General features: G+C 45.8%; 1 long non-coding RNA gene across 1 annotated transcript in view; it reads left to right on the top strand.

Moving 5' to 3' along the window:
- Nucleotides 1–22,158, top strand: part of LOC144819259 (uncharacterized) — a 124,019-nt gene that overhangs the window by 93,039 nt on the left and 8,822 nt on the right. The window contains exon 2 of the long non-coding RNA XR_013607251.1: nucleotides 7,704–7,898. This is a non-coding gene — a long non-coding RNA (uncharacterized LOC144819259). The remainder of the gene's footprint in view (nucleotides 1–7,703; nucleotides 7,899–22,158) is intronic.

The following is a 22,158-nucleotide window of genomic DNA, read 5'->3' as shown; positions in this document are numbered from 1 at the left end:
TTTCGAGTAATGTCCTTTGCCATATACAGTATTTCATCCTGCTCATACATTTCCATTCTTTCTAAAGGCAGAGTACCATCTACCATGTCATCCAGATCTGACCTTAAGCTGGAGACATCAAGTCTCTTGGCTTTTATCTCAGCTCGCAATATGTCTTTCGAAGGGGGCTCACTGGTCTCCCTACCATCCCAACTTCGAGCTCTACGTTTGGGCTCGGGAGAGTTAATGGGTGGTCTCCCTCGCTCCCATCTCTCCAGGTCCCATGCTCGGCCATCCGATCTAGGAAGGTGATGGAACACGGGCCTGTTACCCCCACTCTCTCTCTGCCCACTCTCTTCTTCTTCTCTCCTCTCACCGCACACCTCTCTGTTATTTTCCCTCTGGTCGCTACACTCCCTTTGCCTCGTATCGCTCAGTATCCGATACGATCCTTCCTGGTTCCCCATATTCCCTGGGCTGCGCTCATTTCCATCATCACAGGGACTATGGTGCGACCTCTCACAACTCCCATTCTGTTCTCTGGTGCCGGGCACACAGTGTGGACACTTAAAGCTGTTTCTGTACTCTTGCGCTCTCCTCTCCCCTTCACTGAGTATTGGGCGCGCCACCCCTTCACTCCCGGGGCCCCCGTTTTCCAGGTCTGTTCTACCTCCACTCCGGGCCCAATGGGTGACTCCCCTACTCCCTCTACAGTCCCACTCCGGGCTACTCTCCCCAGCCCCGCAGTGAGTCCGTGCTCTGCTGTCCTGACTTTCCCTTTCTGCTTCTGCAGCATTGATGCACTTTTGAGCCTTCACTGCCTCATCCCACTGCTTCATGTACTCATTTAGCTCTTGAAAGGATTTTCGTCCCGATCCCCTCAGATCCATTGGCCATCTAGGGCCCCCAGGATCTCCTCCTGGGTCCCCTGCTGTGTGCATCGGTGTACTCCACTCTCTGGGTATCGGCATCTGACTTGGGGAATTAGTGGTATTGTTCCTCCTTGCCTTCTCTGCTCTTTCTCTGTCTTTCCGTACCCGTTCTTCCCCTCTTGCTCTCTCTTGGTCATATATCGATATTATAGGACCTATGGTAACAGGTACCTGTAGTGCATCTGGTAATGGGTAGGATGTGGCGCTTTCCGTTTCCGGCGCTCTTTGTACCACAAACCTACCGACTACCTGTTGCACCTGACCAGGCTGGGACAGCTCTTTCTTTGGCTCAGGATCCCACTCTGAACTGGGAAGCGGTCTATGCTCTCCTGCATTGCCCCCCTTTGCTCCTTCAGTATTCTCGACCTCTCCCCCTGCTCTATTATACGGGGGTGGCCTGTCTGTCAGTAATCTATTTATCAGGCTGTCCTCTGTTTCGCTCTCATCATCTTCTTCTAGGGGGGTTTTATTTACGGGCGCCTCTAACACTGGGTACAGTTTATTTATTTCCAAATTATGCACTCTCCATCTTTTAGCATCCGCATCCCACCTGGCATCCTGCACTGCCCTTACCGATCGTTTCACCCTTTCTTGTCGTCTGTTCATATTCTTTTCATGCGCTGCCCTAATCCATGCTTCAAGAGCTTCAAACTGGGTTGGTCTAGGCAAGGGTCTCTTTGAGGTCATGACTGATTTCAATCGATGTAACACCTCTAATCTGAACGTCCCGTACTTCGGGAACGTCAGTTCCTCATTTCCTTCAGTAATCTTACTCCACTCTGATATCCAAAGGATCGTATGCAACCCAACATTTACTGCCATATAACGAGCTGGCGTACCCTCCGGCGGGGCTTCTTCCCCTTCATACGATCCCCGCTTCTCTTTTTTAAACACCGCTTTCAACCATTTAAAACACTTCATAATTATGCGCACAAAATCCAGCCTCGCTACTCTGTTTACTTCCTGATGACAATCCACCAATCCTGTCGCGGCTTTGCTAGCTTGGCCTATCGCAGCGCGGTCTTTCTCCGGTCAGCCAATCACGTCGCGACCCTGTCTGACGTGTTTGCTAGCTGGCCTATCACAGCGCGGTCTTTCTCCGGTCGGCCAATCACTGCGCGACACCACCTGACGTCACTTTTCTCCGCTTCGCAGCAGCACCCCTCCTTTCTCAACTCGTCTCCCGGTTATGCATGCGTCCCATTCATACACCGAAAAATGACTACTTCCGACCAAGCGGTCACTTCTCTCGACTGTACGTCCACAGTCTATCTGTAATTGTCAACACAACTGACGAGATGTCTATCGTCTCTCTGATAGGTTGCTTACACACACAGTAACTTCCGACCAGCGTCCGTTACTCACGCACTCACTCTTACGTTCCCCCTATCTCGGTCTCTCGGGTGATCAATGGTACCTCATGACCCCCTTCACACTAGTTGACAATTACTCTGGGTGTCCGATACACCCGAACCACTTAAGCTCTCCTTGAACTTAAGATTTCCACCGGTTGCGCGCGCTCACAACCTGTTCCACAGTCACTCTACAGACATTCAACTCCGCCAAACATTACAACATAGATACAATACAAAACACCGCAATCTAACACGCATAACCCTTTATACTCACTCTCGACCGATACTGCTGCTTTTTCTGTCTCACGTCATCCGGATCTTCTTCGGCGGGCTGTTCTTCCGATCATCCGTTTCTAGGGGCCTTGGGGTAAGCTAACCTGGCCTAGGCTACCGTCCTCAAGAAGGCAACCATCCTCTATAGCTACCAACTGAAAGGGCGAGATTTTGATCGATACCTTATCTCTATGGATCTAAACCTCGATCTGGTCGACTGAACCTTTGTTGCCTGTCTTGGAGGAAAACAGTACACCCATCTGCAAGTTAGTTCACCCAATAAAGGACTCTACTCCCAAAGATCACGGACAACTTCTAGTTTTCAAAAGTTTATTGTAAAGATATAATGAGCTGCAAATACAGGCATCTCAGAATGAGATTCACGAGATACACAGGTCCAATTACATACATGTGCTCTCGAAAAGCCCTCAGACGAGCAACAGAAATCACTAACACAAGTTCTAAGAATAATAAAGCTATCAGCATAGACGCATATCTCTCCTTCATTTAGGTTGGAGGAAAACACACACAGGTTAGGCGTCCCTACCCTGTTCTAGATGGTATCCCTACTTAACCAAATCCCAACCTAACAAAGGTGTCAGCAGTGAATGACCCCCAAGGGAAGTCACCCACTCTAAGTCTCTTGGTGAAAACCTATAGTTCTCCAGTCATGACCCCTCTCTGCCTACCCATCCGCTCTCTAAAGGGTCCTCAGGTATCTGCTCTAACTCCACCCAGGGGTGCTGTCCCTAATACAAAACAGTCAACAACATTTGAGACGCCCCTTGCGAAACGCCTCTCACGTGGTGTAGCTTCAGGCTTTTTCCATGATGCTTTGTATTGGGCCTCAGACGTTAGAGTTGACCTTGCTTCTCAGGCTCTTCTCCGGCCCGCTGATACCCCTTAAACATTCCAGAACCCTCCTCCATGTCTGGGCCGTCTACTGAACAGACCTCTATTCATTCACTTATAATTGGATCCCCCCTTTCCTGTTGCAGACAGATATCTGCCGCCAAGAACCCAACTCTCATATACTTCTAAAAAGGCTTGCAACATTTCTCAGCCCAGACATGTACGTGTAAATCAACGTTAAAACATTTCAGGCCTACAATATTTCTCATTATGATTATAGCATTCAACTTCTTCATTTAATTAAAGCATGTTAATACTCTTATTCTATTATTTAGTAAACATTTTATTAATCATGGCCCATTTAATGCAATGACCAAACGTTAATGCAATCTGTGTCGTGAAAAGAACCACCTTCCCTTTTAGCTCCAGCTCTGGCCCTGAGGCCTACCACATTCTGCGTTTAACCACATACCATCTTATGTTTTAGCAGCTTCACGACATGGATTCAAAAGTAATCACATCTAATAAAGTCATATAATGTCACACATTTCTGTATTAGTTCCACTTCTACTTAAATCTCTACATTAGCTATACATTCAGAATATAATTGCAGATACTATTAGCACTCATGGCATTTCTCTTCATGATTTGTGCTTACTACAGGTAAGTGTGATGTACTCATACATTTAAATCATTTTGCGCTCTCTCAATGGAAAGACATTTGCTTTGCTAATGGTATTGTATAGCAAAGCAAATGGCTTTAACTTAATAAAAGGCAAAACCTATTGCATTTTTAATGCTTGTTTTAGCAATTCATGAATGTGCACGTGTTTTCCTGTTGTCTCCCTAGTGTGTTTTTCTCACCCCTCCCAGCACTCCTTTTGGTGCTCGCTCTCTTGCCAGTGTTTCTCCCCTGCCTGCACCTTTTTCTCTCTCTTCCCTGTTTACTTTCCTCGGTGCTCCAAGTACTTCTACCTCTGTTAGTTTGCTTCCCACCTGGCGTCCTCCGTATTGCTTTACCCCCACCTGTCCCCCGATGTTGCGTCTGCCCCACCCTCTGTGTTGCTTCCCCACCCTTCTGTTGCTTCCTACAGCCTGTCCACTGAGATTCTGCCCCACCTCTCTATTGCTTCTCCAACACCCCCTTCGCTCCAGGTTGCTGTCACTCTCCTGTGTTTCTCTCCTTTTTTGCATGACTCTCAGAGAAGCTGCTTTGCCAGGGAGCAAATGATCTGCACCACTTTTGGATCAACTTTGTTGGGGAACAAATACTGCTGCTCCACTTGTAAAGGGACTCATTTGCACCAAGAGCCCTGGGACCTTTAATCACAGCTGGGGTTGTCACAGCAGTGAAGGTCAGACCCTCTTCTTTCTTTCACTGAAGTGCACAACCCACCTCCCATACTTAACAGCTAATGTGATTCAACCCCCCAGAGACACTGCAGAATGAGTGCCAAAGAGGAGCAAAGTGATCCCTTCTTTCTGCTCCACAATGTTTAGATAGGACTCCAAGGACGCTCCAGTTTTACAATATCACAATATTTAGATTTCGTCTAAGAACAAGCTTTTAGCTTTTTGCAGGTAAAAGACTATTTTGAACCACAGTGCTTCAAGTGAGATGAAAAAAAGTCTGTTGGGGTGGTTAAGTAATTAAGGGTGTGGCTTAAAACATGACAACAACTATCATCATGTGCTTTACAAAGCATGCTGCCTGACCCACATGTAGGTGCCTCGTTGTGAGTTTTCTGTTTTTGCATCCAGACATATCACACAACACCCAACGTATGTCTAAAGCAAGCCAAACTTTGTGACTGCTTGTGAGCAGTGTGATGCAAATGTGTGACAACAATGATTGTTCTTGTAAATAATTAGAACTGGTCATTACAAATAATACATATGTTACCCTCTCTATGTGCGCACTGTAGAGAGGCCCAGGATTGGATGAGTACTTCGGCATACTCCTTCACGTAATCTTCGTCCTGCCCACCTCTCACTCCTCATCATTCCAATATTTAAGCGAGTATGTCAAGGAGGCCGCAGATTCGCGGTCATTGCTCCTAAATTATGGAACTCCCTTCCACTGGAAATACGGTCCAGCACTGACCTTTTGCAATTAGGAAGTCTCTTAAGACCTGGCTATTCCTGCAAGCATACAATTAAACAAATTCTAGATAGCATACTGAGCCTGTTAGCGCCATGAAGCCACCCTGTGTAAGTGCGCTCTATAAATAACTATTAACATTAACATTATGTAATTAGAACACTGCTATGGCCCTCTGACTCATACTGCCTAGAGGCCTCAGCTCCAGGGCTCTCAATCATGCTTGTCATCCTCCCACAAGCAGAACTAAACAGGAGACCCAAATGCAACTCAGCCCTTCATAACCTAGACCTATTGGTTTTGCCAATACTCACTAAAGTAAATTTCAATTATAATACAAAATTTCATTGGAGAGTTTACAAATGTTAACAAATTCAAAGTATGTAAAATGTCCAATGTATATAAAGTAATACATTGATAGCACCATTGGTAAAGCCAGTCGGACCCAACGGTGAGACCTGTTGGCTTTCCAATGCTTGGTCCAGAGACGTAGTGTCCATTGGTGCAGCAGGTGCAGTGCACCAGGACCCAGAGGCCTGAAGGGGCACACTGAAGCCTGATTATTGCTGAGTTGTATTATCCAAACTGCAGCCAGAGGGCCCATTTCCTCCACACACTGATCACACTACTGGCTGGGTCATTCAGCATTCCAGCCCAAGCCTCATGCTACAACATGAAGGAATCCCAGTCCTTGGACAGGCTTCCTGCTGCACTGTGCTGCTGAGGGATGCAGTGTTATATGTTGCTGTGGACCGCCAGTGCAGCAAAACTGAGGCAAGTCATTTAAAAGGCAGCCTGTGGACCTTGTGATTGGCTGTAGCAGCGAGCATCGAAAACAGTGGTGAAAACATAATTTTCAACGCGGTGTATTCATGGTTCGGGAAGGGTTGCACCCATCTCTAACGTCTTCATTCACACAATCCCTACAAAAGATTTAGCACATAAGGTCATCTATTCTGAGTTGACAGACGAAGTCGCTGCTGACCATAGCTTGACCCTCCCTCGACATCAGAGGTCATGGGGATAGACATGAGTCTTGAGGATAAGGATAGGATGCAAGAAGCCCTGTTTATTTTTAGTGGTGTCCACTCTTTACCCTTGCCCCTCCATGGCTGCCAAGGTTTCAGATCGCTTATGTGTGACATTTTCATCATTTCAGCGTACTTATGAGTGACATTCAGCGACCAAATTAGTGACACTTAGTGACACTTTCTTGCGAGCAAAATCAAGCAAGAAAGTGCATGGAAACAGATAAATGTTGGCAGAAATTAGGCAGTTGGCGTGTGAAAGGTTGGGCGATGGGCCAATCATTGGGGGTAGCCTTGAAAGAGTTAAGGAGAATTCGTGCTTTCTGGCACTCTTTAGCAAAAACTGTTCTTTGGGGCGCGTCCTCCAGCTCGGAGCCAGGGATTGAGCTGCCAGGGGTGGGCGCGGTGCTTAGACTCTCAGGCCCTTTGGGGCCGCCGCTCTGAGCCAGTCCACCCTGCCCAGTGTCTCTGATATTCCAGTCCCGGGGATCCGGGACCCATGTGAGCTGCAGATTTCGCCCCCCCTCCCCTCCGCCCCCCCCACCAGCTCTCCATTCACACGCAGCGCCTTCCCTCTGCCCCACCACCCACACTCACAGCCTCAACAAATAGTGCCCACACCATCATCCGCTCCCCCCTGCATTTTATACACTTGCCCATATAATGATTACACAGGACACATTGTTATGGGTAAAGAACGGCTGCAGGTTTATTTTCATACAACAAAACTATGACGTTTTTATGGGTTATCTTACGGGCGATCCAGGGCAGGCAGCCCCTCGCTGCCCCGCCCGCCTTATGAGCCAGCCGGCACGGTGGGTTGATGCCCGGACAGTGCAGCCTTTGCTACGCGCCTCAAGGAGCTGATGTATGGATTCGGAGGTGGGTACCTTCATCCCACCCAGATCTGGGCAATCTACAAGGATATTCCCCGGTTTACATGTTATTCCCCATCCCAGAAGAAATCATTTCTAATCCCACCATTTAGCTGCAACATATTTACCGAATTGTATATTTCGGCCCTGATTACCCCCGCACATACATCCAGGAAACTCCCCTGAAGTCCTTATGGTGAAGTTTCTTTTCGATTGTACATTACAAGGTAAGATGTAACCTATTTTATGTAAAATAATATTGCAATTGTGAGCTTGAAACATTCACAACGCCCTTTGTTCTTTCACAGAAAAATGTGGAACATCTAAAGTGGCCAACATTATTACTGAAAATCCAAAAGAATACTACGGAGCCGGACAATGGATGAGGGTGAACTGTATTGAAGGGTATGAAGCGATCGAGCCACGGATCTACACATATGTTGATGTACAGTGCGTTAGACAAGGCTCTGCTAACGTCTGGCAGCCAGCTGTGCCTTGCATCGGTGAGTGTTTACATGACATGAACATACAGTGGAAATCATGAAACGATTGTTAGCAGGACAGGCATACATGTCTGCACATATGTGTGTGTTGTGCTCCGGGTCTGGCAGAGATGTTGGTTTGTGTGGGCAGGACTGGGGATTTCAGGGATTTCCAACATTTTGTGTCATATATAAATTGTGACCTCAGGAAAGGCCTTGTAGTTCATGGGAAAGTGAATATGGAACCAAGAATCAAAGATAGAGAAGACGGACTAAGAGTTAAAAACATTGCTGAAAAACCTCTTGGTTCTGAGGGGCATATTATCAAGGACAGGAGATACATTATCGCCGCTTTTATCGGCAGGAAACTGCTGATAAAGCGGCGATAATGGCCTTGATAATATGCTCTATGAATTCCAATCGAAGCCCATGTTAGATGTGAACACATCTAACATGGGCTTCGATTGGAATTCATAGAGCATATTATCAAGACCATTATCGCCGCTTTATCGCCAGTTTCCTGCCGATAAAAGCGGCGATAATGTATCGCCTGTCCTTGATAATATTCCCCTGAGTTTCGGGAAGGAGCTTCCTGCTTCTTGGGCTATTCTTAAAATCTCGGGTCTCTCGGGCTTCACTTTTAGCACAGTGTATGTTTGTAATCAGGTTGAACTTGAATGCAGAGAAGGGATCGAAGGTCATATGCAATTGACATATATTTTTCATTTGAGGGACGTTTCTGTGATTTATTCATCCTTTTGTCTCTTGGTTTTGGGTACCATGTCTGACTTTCTGGAGCAGAATGAGATCCTTGATGGATCACAATTCTATTTCAGGAAGTCTCACCGTACAGAATATGCCCTAGTGCTGGTAACCGAGGAAATCCGCAGAATAATGGACGGAGGAGGGAAGGCTGCATGATCCTTTTGGACCTATCGCAGCCTTTGACACCGTAAGTCATTGAGCACTGATGCAAGGGCTCACAGAGATAGGATTTATGAACAATGAATGCTCTTCATCTCCTGGTTTATTTCTTGGCAACAGAACGCAATCCGTTGGATTTGGAGATTTCACTTCCAATATTTTTTCTTTGCAATGTGGGGTCCCACAAGGGTTCTTATTAACCGCATGCGCGCTAGCGGTTTTCCCGCTGCGTGCTGAAAATGTGAAAAACCCGCGTTACGTGACAAAGCCAGCTCGTCATGCGCGTAGCGCAGGTAACGCCCATGACGAGCTGGCTTTGTCATGAGCGCTGAAGGGGTTAAGCCCCACACTATGTTGCTCCACTAGCTGCCTGAATGAGATCCTTAGGATTCAGTACAATATCCTATGCGGATGACACGCAACTTGTAGACAAGGTAGCCATGAGATTCAGAAAATGTATGTCAGCCATCTTTAGCTGGATGGAGAGTCAATACCTGAAATTGAACTCTGATAAAATGGAGGTACTACTTTTTGGTGCAGATCTCTCATTTTGGAATCCTTCTTGGCGGCCGGCAACGCTAGGCCCGCTAACCAACCCAGTTTCTAAAGTAAAAAATCTAGGAGTGATTTTCGATTCATAACTTACCTTTAAAGAGCAGACCAATCAGCTGATCTCCTCTTGCTTTTATCATTTGAAAATAGTAAAGAAGGTGCTACCTTTTATCCCCTACGACCTATAGAAAATGGATGTGGTCTCTATCTTGCTTTCACGATTGTACTTTTGCGATGCCATATATTTGGGTCTTCTGCTACACGGGCTGATAATAAAGATTCATAGACTGCAGAATGCTGCTGCTCGGCTCTTGAAAAACCGGAAGAAAAATGAATCAGTTGCAAAGGTGCTCAAGGAGCTTCACAGGTTGCCGATCAGGAGCAGAGGTGCCTTCAAAGCTCTTTGCATGGCGCATCCAGCCTTGCACAGAATGGGCCCTGCCCATCTGAGGGAAAAACGTCATGACACCCCCCAGAAGAAGGCTGCGATCCACCTACGCTAAGACCATGGTAGTCCCTAAGATCTGTAATGCCACCTGGGAGGCAGAAGCTTTGGGCATGCTACAGCCACTCTCTGTAACCGAATGCCATTACACTTAAGATCACTGGTAAACCTCATGATCTTTAGAAAGCAGTTAAAGACTTGGCTAATTGTGCCACTGGTCTAATCAACTCTTTTATAGGTTCTGTTTTTTGCATTTGCTGGAAGTGCAGACATCTGCACCAAGGGTGTACGTCACGCTTTACAAATTTAAATCAAATCAAATCTCGGGGAAAGGGACCCCCTAAGCTGAATGCACAGTCTGTAGATCGCTCTTATCAGCTGTCTCACTCCTGTGACATCTAGTGATCTGTAATCCACCCTAACCAATACTGAGGGCATCTGGTTGTCTTTAAGCAGGCTCCTTCTTGGCTGTGGCCAGTCACGGACATCCATTATGTGATTCTCGTTGCTGGCTAAAACACTGCCTCCAACAACTTTATCAGGAATGCTGTAGAGCTGTGAGAGGCCAGCCGGCCAGCTCCTATCACCTGAACTGTTTCTTCACTTTCTTCCTCAGGGCTGGATGAATTATCCAGAGACATACTTTACAATTGATTAACAGTTGCTTTATTGAAAAGGCAGGGCAGAACTAAAAAAAACACACTTATTCAACCCCTGCTCCTTATACACTAGATTAACTCCCTTAGCATCAAATTAATATTTCATTCTCTATCCCAATGGTTCTTAACCTTTTGATTACTGTGGGCCCCCATGTAATTATGACTGGAACCCGGGAACTCCCCTGAATTGTTACTGGAATCCGGAGACCCCACCGAGTCATTAATGGAAGTGGAGTACAGAAAAATCATTCATCAAAAAAATACATAATCAATAAAAAAAATTGTTTAATTCACAAACTAGTATACAGAAAATCAAAAATTTAATTTTAATGGGAATATTGGAGCATTCTACATTCAATTGAGGGCACTCATAGTCCATGCTATATTCTGTTTGATCACTTGCACTGTTCCCACAAATCGATCTGAGGATAGTAATTTAGGGGCTGATTAGGATGGCGGGGAGACCGCCACCGACAGGCTGTCGGTGGCGGTCTCCCTGCCAGCCTAAGCAGCTTTTCCGTTTGCCAGATCTTGATGGCGGGCGGTGTACCCTTGAACCCGCCGGTGCTGCGGAGGGCCTCCAAATCCCTACAATGGTGGCGAAGCCTACCAGGCACCGCCGTAGGGATTAGGATGGTGCCTCCCCACCAGCTTTTCCGTTGCCATGGACCGACCATTCTGCGGTCCTCTTCGACATCAAAACGAGGGCAAGCTCTGCTCTTTCTACTAAATCTTTGGTCCCTAACAACTTTATAGCTTGGAGAAGTGTCGGTTTGTCCGGATTTAAATCTAAATTGATTGCCTCGCAGGTACCAGTTGCCTCTAATCTCGAGATGGCAGCCATTAACTATACAAATTGGATTCAGGATACAATTAATTCTGTCCCTTGGTTTAATGAAACCCTTAGGCTTGAAAAACAAATCTGTAGACGGCAAGAACGTAGATGGCGATTAGACTACGATCCTGCCCTAAAACTATGTTATAAACAAAGGTTGGCTAAATACAAACAGCTCGTCATACAGAAAAAAGTTAATTCTACAGTAGGCAAATCGAATTGGCACATGACTCAGTGAAACACCTTTTTCAGGTTGTCGCACGCTTATCTGGACAAGGCACATCCACCTCCATAGATGCTACTCAAGATCTGTGTGATTCTCTGGAACTTATTTTCAAGGAAAAGTCAGTGATATTTACTCGCACTTCAAGACACATAGCACTAGCGATCCCACCTTACCAGTTCCACTAAAAGATTCCAAAGACTTGTGTGAAACTGCTACTTCTGTTTCTGATAATAAAGCTGTCCCGCCCTTTCAAGATTTCACCCAGGTCTCCCCAGAATTGGTATCACATCTTCTTACCACCATCAACTCTGGCTCCCCGGATGATCCTTGCCCTCCATCTATTATCAAGCTATTTCCTGAGATTATTGGTCTTAAACTTGCCGAGAATTTCAACGCTATGTTTAAAACAGGTACATTTCCTTCCATTTGGAAGAAAACTATTATCAAACCCCTTATTCAGTTTCAACGTCTTTATTTCGAAAATTTCTTCATAAAAGACAGCATAAAAAATATAGAAGATACAATCCATTCATTACACAATAAAAATTAAATTAAATAGTATCGAAAGACGTTGCATAATTCATAAAAAGGTTTACATATCAATCATATACCATAGTGGCCTAAGACTATTAATTCATTTGTTAATTTACTCCAAGTAAGTGTCTGGCTCTAATGATCGAAGCCCATCCAAGGAATTTAGCCACACCTATAGATAACCACTCTGCACTATTAGATCTTAACACTGCCAAAGCCTCCCCACACCCACGTAAATTAATCCTTCTGCAAATAGGTTGAAGCCATTTGCGACGGGGTGCAGAGTAGGCTGGGCAGACAAAAAGGAGGTGGGCAACAGTTTCTTTTATCTCACTGCACCAGGGACAGTACATGGATGATTGCTTACGCCATTTAGTTGTAAATACCCTTACTGGTAGTGTGCCAACTCTAAATTGGTGGTAGAGTTTCCTATCTGCACTTTTAGTAATATTGTCCCAGTATGTCTCAATATGAGGGACCAATTTGTGAAGCAGAAAAAGACCAGTCAAATTAGATGTCTGCGAAAGGAAGACAAGGTCCACCTTTACCGTTGACCAAAAAAGTTGTTTGAATTCCTTTTTTGACGGGAATACATGATTACCCAGATCTGACCACTGTAAGTGAAGACCCATTTTGTAGAGTATGGCCTTCACAGTCTTAAACCAAAGCAGGTTTCCTGACCCCATTATCGATCTTACATCCAGAACCTCTTTTGCGAACATAGAGAGTTCTGGTGTGGACCAAATACGTCTCCACAAGGCTACCATCCTGTAACAAGCCTGATTTTTAATTGAATGGCAGCCCATGTCTAACGTAAGGGGAAGCGACGGTGTTGATTGTGGAAGCCCTACCAGGCTACGGAGAAGCTTATTTTGGATTTTGTCTAAAGGAGTTAGATCTACACTACCCCATAGCTCTGAGCCATAAAGAATGGCTGAACTAATTTTGGCATTATAGATTTTAAGTGCTGGCAAAACCCTTTTGGTTAGGGAGCAACGTTGTTCTTTTACTAGGCAACCCGATAAACTGGCATGTTTTAAACAAAGTGCCTCAATCTGCTCCTTCCAGCGCAGCCTATAATCAATAACTACCCCTAAATAAGTCATCACCTCGACTTGCTCCAGTATGGTACCATTCATTGTAACTTGACCCCTTAAGGGTTTATTCTTAGTCAGGACCATAAATTTGGTTTTCGAGACATTAATTTCGAGATCATTTATATTACAAAACTCTACAAATTTATTTATTGCAGTCTGGAGTCCCACCTGTGTTTTTGCCAAGATCAAAGTGTCATCGGCAAAAATTAGGAGGGGAAATTTAGTCCCACCCAGGGCTGGCGCATCAGTCGGGGTAGCTTCTAAATACTGCACTACTTGATTGATAAAAATTAGAAACAAGGTAGGTGCCAAAACACACCCTTGTCTTACGCCACGTGAGACTGGGAAAGACTTAGTCACCTGGCCCTGACTCCCCCATCTGACTCTAGCAAAATTTTGATCATGCAGCCTAATCGTTAGTTCGAGGAGTTCCGATGGCATTCCCATTCGCCTAAGGGCCATCCACATCTTTTCTCTTGGAACCAGGTCGAACGCGGATTTGAGATCCACGAACGCTGCATATATGGTGCCCTCCCCTAAATACACTGTCTTCCAATAAATCAAAGTAAATCTTAATACTTGGTTGATAGTGCTTGTATATGCCCTAAAGCCAGCTTGCATCGGGGATAAGATCTTTGCATCATTCATCCAAACCTGGATTCTACCCAACAGCATTCTAGCTATAACTTTCTGGAGTGCATCTATGAGGCTTATTGGGCGATAGTTCCCTGGCATGGTCGTATAGCCTTTTTTAAATACAGGAAGGATTTCAGCCCCTTTCCAGGAATCGGGTACCCTGGCACCTCTGGCCATGGTATTAGCCAGAGTGATTATATAGGGCACCCAGATATCTAAGTCATGTTTAAAAAGATCCGCAGGGACGCAATCCATACCGGGTGCCTTACCCTCTTGGACCAATCTAAGTGCGTTCACCGCCTCATTTTTATTAAAAACTAGGGGCCCACTAATTGCTTCCTGACTGAATAATATTTTATGCTCCCCTACATAGTTACTTCCCATCTCCCTGCCGCAGAACTGGGAGGAGAAGTACTCAACCCAGACTTCGCTAGGGACATGGTTTACTGGGGTTTGTGGGTCTCTCGCCCCGCCCCACTTCACTACCTGCCAAAATTTACTCTGGTTTGTGGACATGCTGGCCTCGTATAGTTCCTGCCAACGACGGTCATCCCATGTGGTTTTTGCACTTTTTAGAATCTTCATATAACTCAGCCTTTTCTCTTGGATATCCACAGTTACTCTGGATTTGATAGCTGTAATCAGGGCGCTATGAGCATTACGGCAAGTTTTGTCATACCAGCTGGCACCTAAAGGTTTACCTCCTTTTATCACTGCAGCACCAGGTTTTGAAAAAAAAGTTTTCAATTTAACAAAAAGGGACTCGTGGATTGTACTGATTTGTTCCAGTGGCCCCCCTTCGTTAGTTAATAATCCTGCTATTTCAACCACCTCCGACACTTCTTGAGAGATTTTGTCAATGATGGATGGGGTATCCAGAATTCTACACCAGCGAACCCTACGACAATCGTTGGTGAGAACAGTCTCAGCTGTAATGAGATTTGTTACATTTTTCCCAAACAATTCCCCATCAATTACCAATTTAATTGCCAAGGGATTATGATCACTTTCTGGTCTCTCAATGATTTCCATATCCCCTAGTAATCTCCAAAACTCCATTTTAATTAAAAAATAATCAATCCGACTAGAACTATAGCCATTATCAAAAGTAACTTTTCCAGATAAATCAGATTTTGACCTTCCGTTTGCGGCCCTTAGACCCCACTCCAAACATAGACCGAGCCACTGCAACACAGCCTCAGTGGCCTTTTTAACTGGTAATATGGAGAGGTTAGGAATATTCCATAACTCATCTGCCTCTCCATAACTACCGTCATCCAGGCAGGACAAGGGTTCGAACGTGCAGTTAAAATCCCCTGCCACTGTTACACACTTATCTCTGCCAATCATATTCATTAGGATCTCTAAGTCCTCTATTATTACAGGGCTCTTTCCTCCTGGTGACCCCCTAGCATAAATGTTAATTATAAACAGGTCCTCATAATGTTCTCCACTAAGTTTTAGCCCCATGATATCAGGGTTTGGGGTAGACAAAATGATGGGCCTAAAGCAAAGCTATTGTCTAATCCAGACAACCAACCCACCTGACGGTCGTCCCCTTGTCCCCTTAAGAGCAGGTTTGTAAAAATGTAGATATCCTAAGCGAAAGACTGCCTCAGATGACCAACTTTCTTGAAATATTATGATATCAAATTGCTCTATAAATTCACCCCAATCGGCCCCATCCAGTTTCCCTTTCAACCCCGCAATGTTCCAGGAAACTATTTTGAGAGCACGGGCCTGAACAGCTGATTCATTTGCAATCGAGGCAATATACCCCCTACTACTTGTTTCTAATAAGGAATTATTTGCACAGCCATCTACCTGATGTATGCCGGGGTGGCTCACTCCATCTAATTCCCCCAATACGGCTTCTGTGACAAAGGATATTCCTCCATGAAGGTCGGTTACCTTATTTCCGACCTCTGGGGTATATACATCATGTACCTCAACCTCAACTGTTTCCTGTCCCACATCCCAAACCCCAACCGGGAGATCAAGCTTCCCATTCCCACAGCGAGATGACTTTTCAACCAATACATCAACATAGGGGGGAGTTTTATCTGGGGTAACAAAAATACCCGTACAATCTTGTTTAACATCTTGATTGGAAGATGGAGCAACGAGTCAATCAATAAAATCCAACCCCGAGTATGGTTCATACAGGTTTTGCAGCGGGATGTTCCAATACTCATTGGTATAGTTGGTATGGTTATTAGAGAAAGGGAGGTGACTAGGAGGATGTTGGTGTTGAGGGGGGGGGAAAGGAGTGTTAAAATTATTAGCAGGGCGGGGAAAGAGGGATGTACAGTTGGCCATATTCAGAGGGTAAGTGTTTCTACTAGAACTGGAATACAGAGGGGGTCTGAGCAGAGCCTCTGGATAAAAATAGCTTAAGTTTCTTGTTGAAACACCTCCCTCATAATTCCCTGGGTACCAGTCACTTATATGTGAGACAACTCTGTGATCCTTAAAATTGACAATCACAATGTCTCCATCAATATCTTTCGGACGAAGGCCCACCCAATTGCATCTTCTTACCGAGATTATATCTCCGTTTAGATGGGCAGGTAGGGGTCTATTTGTTTTTAACCAAAAGATAACTTTATTTTTCAAGTTTGCATTGTGTTCTATGTTTCCACTTAAAATCGGGGGAACACCAGTTAACAGGATCACAAAGTTTGCCGACTCAGGTGGTAAGTCCACTGTGGTCCTACGGTTAGGGTTAGCCCTTTGTGTTTTAGTGTTGGGTTTGGCTACCCCTGGAAACGTAGTTGACTTTTTCGTAGGAGGGGTCGGTTTGTTTGGGACCAAGAGTAGCTTCTCTATTTCTGGCTTTTGTACTGTCATCGGATTGGGGGGAATTTTGGGGGCACTTGTATTGGTAGGAATTAAATTCCCATGAATTTTTTGGGGTTTGCTTGGGATCAATATATTTTTGCTGGACTGACATTTCGACCGGGACTGGTCTTTAAGATTCACCGTGTCGAATATTGTATTCGATTCTGCAGCTACTAGAAAGCGGTCCATTTTCTCTCGCAGAATCTTTACTCTTTCCATTAATGGGAGCATATATGATTTCAATAGCTGTTCAAGAAGGTCTATTAACTCTTTGTTGAACAAAGGTAATAGATCTTCATGAAGGGAACGTGAGGGATGAATATCTGATAAGACCTCACTCACAGGAGGCACAGTTATTTTAGTATTATTTTTAATTTTCACTGTAGTAGGCGGGGAGTTCAAGAGATTATTAGCTTTTCTTTTTACCCCGCCTTTTCTCCTTTTCTTCCTCGGGGGAGAACGGAATACCCTATGTGAGGTCGAGGGCTTAAATATGGTCGCACTTTTAGTGTGTACCTGAATTATCTCAGTCGATGCTACAGTATCAATTGGGTAATTAGTGAAGGTTGAATGAAGTTGTGGATCTGTGCCCTGGGCAACTGGGGTGTTCAGGTCAATAAGACTGTTGGAGACAGTGGGGGGGCTGTTTGTATTTTCATCATTATTAATAGCTGTGTGAACAAGGGTAGAGTTGTTATCACGGAAGATGCTGGGGATAAGATCGGTACTAAATAAATCGACATCTAAGTCCGACCTCCCAATACTACCTGAATCTTGGGTGTTAATTAAATCTTGTGAAATGGTCAATGGTTTCTTTTTTAGTTGTTCGATAGAGCGTCGACGCTCAGCACGTTTTTCTGCTAATAAAAGTTCCTTATCTATTTCCTTGTTTGCCTTCGCGAAATATTTATCTAGAGGCCCAAGGATAGAAACCCCAACAGAAGATGGTAATGAGCTAGACATAGCTGTAGGTAGCATAAACGTATGAGGTACCCCGGAGGAAAACTAACCTGAAACAACAATAGGCAGTATATAGATGTTAAGGACCGGGCCCAGCCCGGCCCCCTTCGGCCCCTGACGGCCACAGACGGTCCCGCCCTTGTCCCGGGCTTCTCCCGGCGCGCTCCCGCTCAGCGGAGATGATGCTTGCCCTAAATAGGGGAGGTGTTGAGCGGGGGGCGTGTCGATCAGGGAGAGCAGCCCAGGAGTTGGTCTTTGGGCACGCAGGGACTCCTGGACAATGGAGTCCCTGCTTCCTGGCTCGCAGCCCCGATTCAACAACGCTGGCAGCAGGTGAGAGCAGCCCCTCGGCAACTCCCGCAAGGTCTGGTGCGCTGCGGGTCCCGCGCAGCTGGTCCTGCGAGTTGCTGGCTGGGATGAAAGGCACTGAGGCCAGAACACGGCAAAGTCTGTCAGGACACAAGGGTTCCTGCAATGGCAATTAGTCTCCCCCTTATTAAAAAGAGTACCTTGGATCCGACTAATGTTAACAGCTACAGGCCTATAGCCTGTCTTCCATTCCCAGTCAAAATTGTAGTAAAAATGATGAATGCCCAGATATCAGATTTCATTGACCAAAACAACTGTTTGGATGAATCTCAATTTGGGTTTAGGAGAGGACATGGGACAGAAACTGTGATTATTAAAGCCTCTGATGAAATTAGGAAGATATTAGATGGAGGGGGGGCCGCAGTTCTTATATTGTTGGACCTCTCTGCGGCCTTTGACACGGTCGATCATGTGACGCTGATTGACTCTGGATTTGGGCCCAGATCTTTTGACTGGGGGAGTGTGTGACATTGATCCACATTCAGTCCATAACTTGTTGTTTTTTGCAATTGCCGCCCTAAGTGCACTGGGGATGCCCAGACGTGGGTCCCAGGCACTCCACACCACTTGGAGTCAAGCTAGCCGGGCTGAAGAGAGGTGTTACCTCGAAACCGGTCCGGTCCTCGGATGCTTGATTCCGGTCTGGGAAAGATATGGCTGTTGTAGTTCGGACTGGACTGTTCCCATGGGGCAACAGGGTCAGAGCTGATTTGCATAAAGCCATTATCTGACCCAGGGTGGTGTGGAGTGCAAAAAAACGATGGATTTGGGCCCAGATCTTTTGACTGGGGGAGTGTGTGACATTGATCCACATTCAGTCCATCACTTGTTGTTTTTTGCAATTGCCGCCCTAAGTGCGCTGGGGATGCCCAGACGTGGGTCCCAGGCACTCCACACCACTTGGAGTCAAGCTAGCCGGGCTGAAGAGAGGTGTTACCTCGAAACCGGTCCGGTCCTCGGATGCTTGATTCCGGTCTGGGAAAGATATGGCTGTTGTAGTTCGGACTGGACTGTTCCCATGGGGCAACAGGGTCAGAGCTGATTTGCATGAAGCCATTATCTGACCCAGGGTGGTGTAGAGTGCAAAAAAACGATGGATTTGGGCCCAGATCTTTTGACTGGGGGAGTGTGTGACATTGATCCACATTCAGTCCATCACTTGTTGTTTTTTGCAATTGCCGCCCTAAGTGCGCTGGGGATGCCCAGACGTGGGTCCCAGGCACTCCACACCACTTGGAGTCAAGCTAGCCGGGCTGAAGAGAGGTGTTACCTCGAAACCGGTCCGGTCCTCGGATGCTTGATTCCGGTCTGGGAAAGATATGGCTGTTGTAGTTCGGACTGGACTGTTCCCATGGGGCAACAGGGTCAGAGCTGATTTGCATAAAGCCATTATCTGACCCAGGGTGGTGTGGAGTGCAAAAAAACGATGGATTTGGGCCCAGATCTTTTGACTGGGGGAGTGTGTGACATTGATCCACATTCAGTCCATCACTTGTTGTTTTTTGCGATTGACTCTGTCTCGGCAGCAGGGATCTCACATGGAGCTAAAACCCTTCTCTCCTCTTTTCTTGCTAATCGTGTCCAGTCTGTTTCCTTTGGCAAATTCAACTCACCACCATTAATTCTGCCTTGTGGTGTTCCCCAGGAATATTCGCTAAGTCCTACGCTTTTTAATATCTATGTGTCTGACTTGGCGAGGGTCATTAAATCCCATCACCTGGATTTAACATCATACGTAGATGATACTTAACTAGTGTTGGCTGTTAACAACAACAGAGAGAAAATGGCCCACAATTTCCAACTGGGAATGCTTGCAAAAAGTGCTTGGATGACGGAAAATTGCCTTAAATTAAACTCCGATACAACAGAGGTGATGATTTTTGGTAATATTTCTCCGGTCTAGTCCCCCACAGTGTGGCCAGCAGATCTTGGATCTCCTCCTTCTCTAGTTGTAAAAGGTAAGAAACCTGGGGGTCATCTTTGACAGTAACCTGTCATTTATGCATCATGCAAATGCGTTGGTTTCGTCCTCATTTTTTACTATAAGAATGATTAAGAAACTCCTCCCCTATCTTCTCACTGATGCAGCCAAGACTCTAGTCAGCACACTGGTGATGTCACGTATCGACCATTGCAACAGGATCTTTATTAATGCTCAAGAAAGAGTCTTGAATAAGTTTAATTTGGTGCAGAACGCGGCTGCCAGATTGATTACAGGGACCCCTAAATTCCAATCGATTTCAAACATCAGGCAGCTCCACTGGTTACCGGTTAGAAACAGAACAAAATTTAAAGCTTTATGTATTGCTTTTAAAGCAATTCATGCCTCTGGAACTGCATTCTTAAAACAATCTTTACGTCCCTACATTCCGGCACGATCTCTATGCTCCTCCACAGCAAGCTTCCTGATGGTCCCAAGAACAAAAAAGTCTCATGGGGTGATAGGTCTTTCATAGTCACAACCATCAAACTCTGGAACAGCCTTCCATCCCAAAATAATACCAGCACTTCTGAAGAACTGTAATCTTCATTCTCAGGGGTCTCACTAATAGAAAGAACTTGGCACAGATGCTGAAATATGGAAAGACATCTTTATTAAACTTAATTAAGTGAGGCCACGTCACACAGAAGCCGTAGCAACTGAATGAGGTAGTCTGAGGTATACAGAAAACAGAGGCATTATATATGCTTAGGGTTACAAACTCGATACAAAAGGGGATGATGGACGGAGCGTTTGAACAAATCAAACACTCACCCCCAGTCAACTGATCTGGGTTTAATCCATCACCATTCTTTAGTTCACTCAGCCACCCCAGTTCAGACATGGCTATATGCAAATCAGTCTGACCCTGTGCCTCATGGGAACAGTGCAGCCCGAACTGCCAAGTCATGTCTTCCCTGGACCGGAAACAAGCATCCTGGGACCGGTTTCGGATTCATAATCCTCATCAGCCAGGCTATCTTGAATCCAGTGGCCAAGTGAACAAGGGACTCACGTCTGAGCATACCCTGCCACACTTAGGGCGAACAAAGCGATACAAAAGGGGATGATGGACGGAGCGTTTGAACAAATCAAACACTCACCCCCAGTCAACTGATCTGGGTTTAATCCATCACCATTCTTTAGTTCACTCAGCCACCCCAGTTCAGACATGGCTATATGCAAATCAGTCTGACCCTGTGCCTCATGGGAACAGTGCAGCCCGAACTGCCAAGTCATGTCTTCCCTGGACCGGAAATAAGCATCCTGGGACCGGTTTCGGATTCATAATCCTCATCAGCCAGGCTATCTTGAATCCAATGGCCAAGTGAACAAGGGACTCACGTCTGAGCATACCCTGCCACACTTAGGGCGAACAAAGCGATAAAAAAGGGGATGATGGACGGAGCGTTCGAACAAATCAAACACTCACCCCCAGTCAACTGATCTGGGTTTAATCCATCACCATTCTTTAGTTCACTCAGCCACCCCAGTTCAGACATGGCTATATGCAAATCAGTCTGACCCTGTGCCTCATGGGAACAGTGCAGCCCGAACTGCCAAGTCATGTCTTCCCTGGACCGGAAACAAGCATCCTGGGACCGGTTTCGGATTCATAATCCTCATCAGCCAGGCTATCTTGAATCCAGTGGCCAAGTGAACAAGGGACTCACGTCTGAGCATACCCTGCCACACTTAGGACGAACAAAGCGATACAAAAGGGGATGATGGACGGAGCGTTTGAACAAATCAAACACTTATCCCCAGTTAACTGATCTGGGTTTAATCCATCACCATTCTTTAGTTCACTCAGCCACCCCAGTTCAGACATGGCTATATGCAAATCAGTCTGACCCTGTGCCTCATGGGAACAGTGCAGCCCGAACTGCCAAGTCATGTCTTCCCTGGACCGGAAACAAGCATCCTGGGACCGGTTTCGGATTCATAATCCTCAACAGCCAGGCTATCTTGAATCCAGTGGCCAAGTGAACAAGGGACTCACGTCTGAGCATACCCTGCCACACTTAGGGCGAACAAAGCGATACAAAAGGGGATGATGGACGGAGCGTTTGAACAAATCAAACACTCACCCCCAGTCAACTGATCTGGGTTTAATCCATCACCATTCTTTAGTTCACTCAGCCACCCCAGTTCAGACATGGCTATATGCAAATCAGTCTGACCCTGTGCCTCATGGGAACAGTGCAGCCCGAACTGCCAAG

This window comes from Lissotriton helveticus, chromosome 2_1, assembly GCF_964261635.1.
Source record: "Lissotriton helveticus chromosome 2_1, aLisHel1.1, whole genome shotgun sequence".
Taxonomy (NCBI): domain Eukaryota; kingdom Metazoa; phylum Chordata; class Amphibia; order Caudata; family Salamandridae; genus Lissotriton; species Lissotriton helveticus.
This window is presented reverse-complemented; position numbering and strand designations above follow the sequence as displayed.